At 26.0% G+C, this 11,104-nt stretch overlaps 1 long non-coding RNA gene across 1 annotated transcript in view; it reads right to left on the minus strand.

Moving 5' to 3' along the window:
- LOC149056004 (uncharacterized) overlaps window positions 1–10,521 on the minus strand; it is a 97,205-nt gene extending 86,684 nt beyond the window's left edge. Inside the window, exons 1-4 of the long non-coding RNA XR_016191780.1 lie at window positions 10,414–10,521; window positions 10,248–10,343; window positions 7,434–7,533; window positions 4,525–4,640 (exon numbers count right to left, since the gene is read on the minus strand). This is a non-coding gene — a long non-coding RNA (uncharacterized LOC149056004). The remainder of the gene's footprint in view (window positions 1–4,524; window positions 4,641–7,433; window positions 7,534–10,247; window positions 10,344–10,413) is intronic.
- Between the last annotated feature and the right edge of the window lie 583 nt (window positions 10,522–11,104).

An 11,104-nucleotide genomic window follows, 5' to 3' on the forward strand; every position in this document is an offset into this window, starting at 1 on the left:
CCGATGTTTAGATTCAAATAAAATTAAAGTTATAGTCCAAACGACGACAAATAATAAATAAAATATAATCCAAAGATGATTAAAACATTTTATAATTGAATTAAACACAGAGATGTTTAGATTCAAATAAAATTAAAGTTATAGTCCAAACGACGACTAATAATGAATAAAATATAATCCAAAGAAGATTAATTATACATTTTTTATAAATGAATTAAACACAGAGTTGTTGAGATTCAAATAAAATAAAAATATATTTTAACTATGTTATAGTCCAAATGATGACTAATTATAAATAAAATATAATCCAAAGAAGATTATAACATTTTTTATAAAATAATTAAACACAGAGTTGTTAAGATTCAAAGAAAATTAAAATATATAGTCCAAACTATGACGAATAAAATAAATAAAATATAATCCAAAGAAGATTAAAATATTTTTTATAAATGAATTAAACACAGAGATGTTTAGATTTAAATAAAATAAAAATATATTACAACTATATTATAGTCCAAATGATGACTAATAATAAATAAAATATAATCCAAAGAAGATTAAAATATTTTTTATAAATGAATTAAACACAGAGATGTTTAGATTTAAATAAAATTAAAATATAAGGTCCAAACGATGACTAATAATAAATAAAATATAATCCAAAGAAGATCAATACATTTTTTATAAAAGAATTAAACACATAGTTGTTAAGATTCAAATAAAATTAAGATTATAGTCCAAACGATGACTAATAATAAATACAACATAATCCATAGCAGATTATCAGGAATATAATTCATAGCTGAATTTTAACAAATAATTCTGATTTAAATACAAAAGAAAAATAATAAATGTCCAGAGATAACAACAATGATCAAATAATTGAAACAAACAACAAAGTTTACTTAACATAAGTGTTCATAATCATGGGCAAAATGAATTTTTCAATAATATCAAACAAATGTTTCTTTTTCAAAAATAATATCGAACTATAATATCTTTCACCTTTGATATATCACATAAAAATAGTAAAGAAAACAGAGTATCAGATGGGCTATAATACAATAACATAAATACAAACGATAAAAACATTGGAGTCGACAAATCACTTAATTAGGTACGAATGTACGACATAAATCCATCGAATTCCAAAGATCAATTTTGCATTTACAACAAAAGATAGAATGAACCCAAAGAATATATAAATAAAAACATATTGAGGAAATCACGACAATTTTTCATAATAAATAACATATTATATTATCAACAATGCACACCATATTATACCAATTATAGCATTTTTTTTTCCTAATGCATGATTTTGAACCTTATTTTCCAATTGATATTATACTAATACCAGAAAAAGCATGCCTTACAACATATAAAAATTATTAAAGGAACTAAACGAAATAAGGAATGAAATTCCACAAATAGTAAAAAAAGGCACAAATGAAACAAAAAAATTATTTAAACAAAAGTCACGGAATAGTAAGCTTTAATCCAGGTGACCAAGAATTAATAAAATTTGAATTTTCACAAATAGGCAAAACGTCTAAATTAGCACAAAAATACAGAGGCCAATTTAAAGTAATTTAAAAATAATAAATAAATATCAGAATAAAATTATAAAGTAAAATTAATCTTTGATAAAAAACTAACTGAAAACATCATTCATGTTAGAAGAATAAAACCATATTATTACAAGTTAACCATACAACAAAAATATAAATTTAACATAATAACCAATTAAAATGTCATAATTTACAGATTTCTACAAGACTATAGGTACCTTAAAATAATACTAATAATCTAATTACAAACCAATGTTCAAAAACAATAGAATTAAAATTAAAATTTTTAATTTATATAAATAAATAAATGTAAGCTACAAGAAATTAAATGGATTATCCATTCAGATTCCAGATCATATTTATGAAATCCTTATACAAGGAATGGCCATCTGATCATACTAAACCACCACAAAAACAAAATTCTAATTTTCAATAATTTTCCAAATGAATAATGTCATTGAACACTATTGCCACAATCAAAAAATATTCCAAAAGTCTAAAGAAAAAGACAACAAAACATCAAATAAGAATAATACATTAGAAATTCTAATATCCAATCTCATACATATTAAGTAGGTACTTAATAAAAGACGTTCGATATTCTACTACCTACATACCTACAAGTTATCAAGAGAAGACATTTCTACGATAAATAATTATACCAGGAAACGCTAGATGCTAACTTCATTATAAATATAGACAACGATAACAACATAAACAAATATTAAAAGGCATCTTCACAAATCTTACTCAATTTATCTCGCATATACAGCATGAAAATGAATTAAATAATATAATAAAAACCTAACCTAAACCTACGGGTGCCCCAATAGAAATTCTGCCAAACAGGCGTCCAAACTAGGCCTTCAGGCCTACTCCCGGACATAGCGCCATACGAAAAAAAAACAATTTGTATGGATATCACTAAAAGATATGAGTTAAAAGAATTTTAAGTCATATAGGAATTTATGATTGATTACAGGGTATAATTAAAGGGTAATGAGTGATAAAGTGTACCTACCCTGTTTGTGGGACAACGGTATATATATATATAAACATATGATAAATGCATAAAATATTTAATTAAGTAATTTTTATACCTAGTGTAATAAAATAATGTAATTTTTTTTAAGGCATACCTATTTAACTGCGTATATTTAATGAATTTTTAGTAAGTACATAAAAGTCCTAGCTCTACAGTTATTAATTATAACTTTTACTTCCAATCATTCGCCTACTTTCAAGTTTATTTTTTTAATCACTATCATAGTACAATCTTGTAAAGTAATACTTAACAAAAGTATACAAATATTTTATTTTGAAATTGAAGTCCTAAGATGAATATTTTGAGAATGAGAATTTATAATATTTAAATTTTTTTACTTATCAAGCCACAACTCTAATACTTTTTTTTATTGAGCATTACAATACTTTTCATAATAAGACTATTAACTATAATAATATGTATAATGAAATTGTAAATTTGTATAAAAAATAAAATTTGTTATTTTAAAGATAATATTCATTTGATTGATGTGATATTTTAACAAAATATGTAATGAAAAAGTCATACTTTTTACAAGACTTATAATAATGTAAATAATCAACAATCAAGAGCTTTTTTGACTTGATAACACTTAAGAGGATGTCAGTGTATTTCTTTTTTTTTTCTCTTTGACCCATACACAAATATTACGTTCACTATGATCATAATAATTTCTAAAATTAGAGTGAAATGGCCTCTTTTAAAATTTTAAGATACTTATTATTAATACCTAGAGCATCTTATAGGCTATATTTGAAGCGAGTTATGAATACTTTAAAATACTCATAACTCACTTGATAATTAAAGTATAATAAGCCTATGATATGCCCTAGTTAAAAATCTACCCATTAATTTTTCTCTAATTTTAGAAATTATTAAGATTATTGTGAACAAAAAATTTGATATATTGCGCATGAGTTGGAGAAAAAAAATTCCACTGACATCCTCTTAATCGGCCTAACCAACCTTCTCTTTTTATTCTATCCCATAAGTCGAAGGTTGTAAACCTTACCTAACCTGGTAGTATCACTCAAAGGGTCGAGTGACCTTTGCAATTTAAGATCCTTTCCTACATATTCAAAATTGTTAACATAACTATTCTACCTAACTATTCCCCTTCCCCCCACCTAACCTAATCCTCTCTCTCTGCAACTACCCCTCTTTCTTCCTATCCCTATCACGCCCTCCCCTTCACCTATCTCCACTGTCTCTCACAACCTCTCACAATTCTCTCACTTTTTTTTCTGTTCCCCCACCTAACCTTATCATCTCCCTTTGACGCTACCTCTCTCTCACCCTATCACTTTCTCACCATCCCCCTCACCTATATCTCTCACACTCACTCGTCTGACATTCCCCCTCTACCCGTTTTTCTCACACTTGCACCCTCTCATTCACTTAATCTCCTTATCCTCCATACTATCTACCTCTTTCACTCCCTCTCACACTATCCTTCTCTCGCCCTCTCTTTACAAGTCACTATAGTACCTATCTTACCTAACCTAACCTAATCTAACCTTACCTCACACTATCTATCTCGATTTTTCTTCTGCTTCTCTACCATCTCTCTACACTACATCACACTATCTCTCTCTCTCTCTCTCCCATCTCTTAATCTCCCTGCCCCCACTCTCACACTCCCAGTCCCTATAGTACCTACAGGTCATCGTACCTGATAATTGGTGAAAATATTTAAATATCATTGAGGAAATTATTAAAAAAAAAAATTTTTAAATATTATACCTGACCAATTTCCTAATTTTTATCACGATTTTATTGATAACTTGAATAGTGTTATACCAGTGGTTACAAAACGAATAATTTAAAAATTGCAAGTAATCTATCCCCTGATCAACTAATAAATTAATAAAATTAAAATAAACCTACTGAAAATAGAAAATTACTTACCCAATAGCTGAATCTACTATAAAACTTCATCTTCGAAATATTGTTAATACATTTCACACAGGCTTCACAACGAATATGATATTTAGTTGGCAAATCTTCACTGACGAATACCATCTCTGAAATTTCAATAAAATATTCAACAATATTTTCTGATCTATTCATTTTAGATTCTGAACGAAGTGATGAATGTATTGATTTTACAATGATGTGTGTTAATTTTTTTTTTTGTGTGTGTGTGCACAGCATAACTAGTCGAAATAATGCTTCAATTTCAAACTTTGGAGGTGGTTTTCGATATAAAAGTGAATATCCTTGGTGCATTATAGAGGTCAAAAGTAAACATTTTCCAACAGTTTTCAAAAAAATCGAGAAAAACAACAAAAAAATGACGGAAAAACGGGAATTTCTACGCAAAACCAGTTTTCGACCAAATTGATTTTTTTATATGGTTGTAATTCAAACACTAATCACTGTAAATACTTGGAGGTTTTACCAAATGTTTATGTTAGTGATATCTATATACAGTTTAATTTTCAATTAAGTTATTTATAGACAACTGAAATTTTCAATTTTACTGATCATTTTTTTTTGAAGTGTGATCATTTTTTTGGCCCTATCAAAATACTTGAAATTTTAATTAAAATTTTCTCATAGGTTATTCTTATAGTGATTAAATAACTATAAGAATAACTATGCACAATTTTTTTTATTAGCATTTGAAGTTCAAATATTGACAAAAATTTGTCAAAACCATGAATATATTTTTTTTTGTGTCTGTCTTTTGACAGAATACGTAAAAATCAACAAAATTCGCAAATTGTTTTAAGCTAGAAATTCATAAAATAATTTTTTTTAAATCTAAGATTTGAAAATTTAATACAAGATTCCTTACAAATTTGTCAATCTTTATCACAAAAAAAATGTCTTCCGGAAATTCAAATTGAATTTTTATTAGCATTTGAATTTCAAATATTAACAAAAATTCGTCAAAACCATGAATATTTGCATAATTTCAAAATTCATAATATTGTTTGTATTTATATCTAAGGTTATAAAATTTAACACTGAGTTTTCCATAAGTTTTGTTTCAAATAGCTATAGAGAAAATTTGATATGTCATTATAGGAAAAATGTTTTGAGCGTTTTAGTTTTAAATTTTTCTGAAATCGCGTAGTGATAACGATTTATCCTCAAACCAGGTATATGTATGATAATATAAGGTATTATGAATTATGATAACTACGTGCAATGTTTTTGGAAAAATTTATTAACCATGCCTTATGCATAATGCGTCTTAATTGAAAAATAAAATATCTGTTTCAAAATAGAATATACGACAATATTTAAATATAATATATCCTAGGGGAGACGAGGTAGCCGAGTGGTCTACCGCGTCGGCTGTGGCTCAGCCGGACCGGGTTCGATCCTCGACCATCGGGCGACATTTTCCTCCGGACAAGTCACGGTGTCCGGAGAACAAGTGCCGCCATCCCCCAATTCGGGGCATGGCAGTAACCTACGAGTGCCCCAATAGAAATTCTGCCAAAACTCTCACCCTCGTGTAAAATTAACCTACAGTTCCATAAGAACCTACAGTACTACCCCCTTCCCAATGGCCTTAGTTGCCGCGGGATAATAAAAAAAAAAAGAAATTAAAAAAAAAATATATCCTAGACTTACAAATCATCTCCGTCCAGAATCGTTTTTCGTATACAATGATACCTATCATTGCATTCAAATTTAACCTACCCTTGTCAGAGGTCCACCCCATCCCCTAATGTACAGCAGAGCGACATCCACTTACCCGCTTTTTTTTATCATTACAGATAATATATAATAGCTAAAAAATCCGTTTAATGTTATTATGTATTTTGATTATTTTATTCAAGAACTTATTAATTTTATATGGCTATAAAAACATTATACCTAGGTACTGTATGGCTACTAAAACTCTAGTACCGATTCATTTTTATTTTAATAATTTTTTATACAAACTTTAATTATTATTGCGTATTATAGTTTGTTTATTTATTTCATTTCAAGAATTCATGAATATTATAATTATTATTCTATATTAATTTTTGAAAGATTGAGTTTTAGAAAGTGAATAAAAATTCGATTGCAATAAATTAGAATTTGGTTATTTACCTACCTAACCTTACGCAACTTCATAATAAATAATAACTGTACAATTTTGAAGAAAATAATAACTCCTGTGTGTATGTATTTTAACAGATATTTATTATAACAGATATTTAGATATTTAGATATTTATTTTAACAGATATTTATTATATGTATGATAACTAAGTTATAATATATTTTTCATAACTGCTTAGTTCACCACTCAGTGATCAATTATTTTAGCCTTTAGGTCATAGGGCTTTATAGGTATACCTACAATGTAATAACTTAATAAGTACCTATGATATTAGATATGAGATAAAGAATAATGGTTATAAATAACTATAAATATCTATAATATACATAACTTATCAAAATAAAATATATTTTATTCTAAATTCCTGACTTCTAACGTTGGATTTGGAACAAATTAGTAATTACCATTTAGGTACGAATTAAAATTGCTCCCTATGAGTTTTGGAGACTGGAGTTATCAGTTAAAATGGATATTACAATTAATTAACTAAACAAAAATTGAAAAATGTCAATTACAAACAAAAACCTAGGTTATAATTATAAAATTATAATTATTATACGTCTGGCAACCTGAAAACGACACAGCGCTTTTATATTAATCGATCTCGCGTATTTCTTAATTTCGAGCTTAGAAATAAAATATGCGTCAACGATACTTGGAACTTGGGAATATATTTTTCGTGACGTTAAATATTTATTTAAAGCCTAACATAAGATTCAAGCCTCAAAAGAATATGAAAATAAACTTACCTCAAACATCGACTCTTTTTCAGGGTTTTGGTGAAATCCGAGACGTGTATGGGTACACTCCGATACCGACGTAAGAACGCATCAGATACTTAATTGAAGTCTGAAAATATTATTAATTATGAAATTAAAATTATATGGAATACAGAATATTTTTAGTTCATGTTTGCTCTAGTGCTCATTGAAATTATAATTTTAGAATCTTTAATCGACTGTCATTTCTGATTCTGAAAAGACAATTGCCACAGATTATATTATGTTACGCTAATAGGATAAATCCAAAGATATGTAATATTTCAATAAAACATCTATTACCAAGGAGGTTCACGTTTATGAATAATGTTCATTTAAATAATTAAATGTGATACAACAATAACCAAAAAATATTTGTAATTTTAAATTTAAATTATAATAATATAATATATTATTTTTCTTGCCTATTTTTGTTTGATTATTGATTACGATCATGCTTCTTTTATGCATTACATGTATTATATATCTAAAATAATCCGATTAATAGATAGAATAATTATTGAATTAGGTACCTACGTAAAATATAAAATAAACCTATTCATGAAAAAAACCTAGACATAATTAATTTTTTAAGAAAAACAAAATCGTTCAATCTTATATAAAAAAAATGTTTTATCCTAATTAAATAACTTACCATTGTATCAGTACCTAGATATTATATTATATCATTATTGTAAATAAGTGTAACTAATGGTCTTTGTTGTCGATGTGAATATGCTCAATAAAAAAAAATATATATATATAAAGTTGTTTACCTATAAATATGTAAAAATGTAATGTAATTTTATATGGTTTAACTTTTAAGCAATATGAATTATAAATATAATGTATAAATAGGTAATAATATATTAATCTATGTCAGTTGTTGGCTTATTGTATATATTTTGTATAATATTATATACCTACCCTACTAAATACCGAATATAATTAATTCTATTAATCATTTTCTGATAATTTCTAATGTACAAAACCTTATCAACCATAAATTTTAATTTTATTGTGTTATTGTTCTATGAAAATATTAACAGCTATTAAAAATACAGAATTTAATATTACAAATAAAGTAATATTTGATGGTTAAATACTTCAGTGATAAGTACATGAATATGTGAACAGTAGGTAGGTACTTGCAGCTACACAGTTGCAATTTTTTACAAACTTTATTATTATAATATTTTTTTAGACGATTTACCATTGAAAACAACACATGACACATTCAAACAAATCAAATGAAAACTCACGAAATTTCATTGAGCTAGTAAGTGCCAATGGAAACTTAGTGTTATAAAATAACTGACTCTAATAGTAAATAATAATTTTATCTTGATCTCGTGTTTATATGAACTATATGTTACTACACAGTTTGTATTCTGTTTACAGATTTAGATAATGAAGTTTTAATGATAGTATTAAAGACAAGGCCTGTAAGGAAAATAAAAGCTCAGGAACATCATAAGAAAGGTCTAAAATCAGAATTTGATGACATTTTACCTAGAACAAGGTGTCGTAGTAAAGATTTTTGTAACAAATTTAATAATAATACTATCGGTCAAATGGTTTTATAGAAAGATATTAAAATAATTAAAGTTAAAAAAGAATTCCCTGATAAATTGTTTTTACAACAATTTAAACAACTTATGGGCAAGCAAATTATCAAGAAATTATAGTTTTAAAGAAAAATAAAATTATCAAACATACATTACATATGAAATTTGCATTTATTAAAAAGCCTGGAATTCTACAAATAAAAAAGATTTAATTTTATCGCGCAAAGCAAAACTTATTATCATTTTTATAAAAACATAAAAACATCTAAAATTGATAATACTTATAACAAATACTAATAAAATAATAATAATAAAAAAAAACTATGAAGATGGTGATTAATTTATATAATAAAATTAAACTTATTATTTATTTATTATCAAAGCCATGGGTAGCATAATATTATTAAACATAAGGCCATGATAATTATAATGAGTAACTTTTTTTTACATTGTATTTCAAACAAGTATTACCTATATTATTAAAATAATAATAAATTATTCAAATTCGTACATAATATTATAGTCTTGTACTCTTGTTGTTCAAAAGCATTTGATTATTTTATAGTCATTATCAGTTAGAATATTATTTTTTTTTTAATTTGTCATATTATTTGTTACTTTGATACATAAAAATAAGCTTATTGGCTTAAAGACAAGTAGTATTTTATTTTTTATTTAGTGTTTTATAGAAAATTATTTTTAAAGATATTGATTACATACCTACAACTATTAAATGATTAATTTTCATCCTTATATATATTATCTGTACAATTATAAATTAAAACACGACAATTTTAATCAAATTTCAAAAAAACTAACAGTTAATAATATTTTATTATTCATTAATAATTTAAAGTTCAATACTGCCATAATTGGATATTATATGACACAAAAATAAACATAGCTTAAATTCAATACTGCCATATTTTGGTATGTCTGAAAATCAATTTCTGTACGCAATACAGCCACATATCAAAATATGACAGTCTTAAATTTACTTAAAAAATTGTAAAAGGCCATAATAAGTCTGACTTTTTGGGTTCAAGGGAATATTTTATTATATTTGAAAAAGTAACAATATATAAAGTATGTTTAAAGTGCCTATTGTAGTTTTTAGTTTCAAATGCATAGGTGAAGAACTCTTTGCAAACATCACCATTGTAAAAGTATACGAACGTGTACCTCAATTCTTTTATGATGTTAAGCCACAAAAGAATTGGTATTAAAACAAACTTACCTTAAATATCAATTATTTTGAGCTTTGTTAGAGTCCGCGACGTGTATGCACTCCGACTTTGAAATGGCAACGCATCAGATACTGCTGAATTGAAGTCTAAAAATAATGTGATTTATGAAAAAAAAAAGATTAAACGGAAAGCAGGATGTTATTCGTTCATGCCTACTTTGCTATCTAATTGAAATGTTAGAATCTTTAATAGACTGCGTCCTCCGCAATGACTTTGACAATCGCCATGGATTATATTGTACTAAATCAATAAGAGAAGTCCATAGATACCTAGGTATATATTATAATACTACTTTTATATCAACGATGCCCTTGTATACAATCTGTTCATTGCAGGGCATCGGGCAATAATAAAATGAGATAACTATACCGAAATAATCCATAACTTTAAATTAAAATTATGCATAACAAAATAAAGTACCTTGGTATTATTTTAATTATTTTTCTTAAATTTATTTATTTGATTATCGATTAAGAATATTTAAGATGGTGTTTAAATGTTAGAAGCACATGCATATTTTTACTAAAATATATTTCTTTATGAACTATTAAATAAAAATATTGATTTAAATAAATGTGATTACTGATTTTTAAAGTTAAAATTAAGTTATACAGTGTACCTATACACATTAATTTTCCGTACCGACCATGTCGGGAGACAGCTAGTTTGTAAAATTCCAAGTCAAAAGTTTTCTCCGAATACGAAACTAATACCTAATTAATTACAAATTTATTATTTATTATAATAAATTAATTATCTACGGCAAAAGCCACCTGCAATATGCCAATCATGTGCCAACATGCACAATCTCATTAAACACATCTTCGTAGCATAATAATATTGTTAA

Source organism: Diuraphis noxia, unplaced genomic scaffold (genome assembly GCF_037042655.1).
Source record: "Diuraphis noxia isolate RWA-SAM2 unplaced genomic scaffold, SU_Dnox_SAM2 contig0004, whole genome shotgun sequence".
Lineage (NCBI taxonomy): Eukaryota > Metazoa > Arthropoda > Insecta > Hemiptera > Aphididae > Diuraphis > Diuraphis noxia.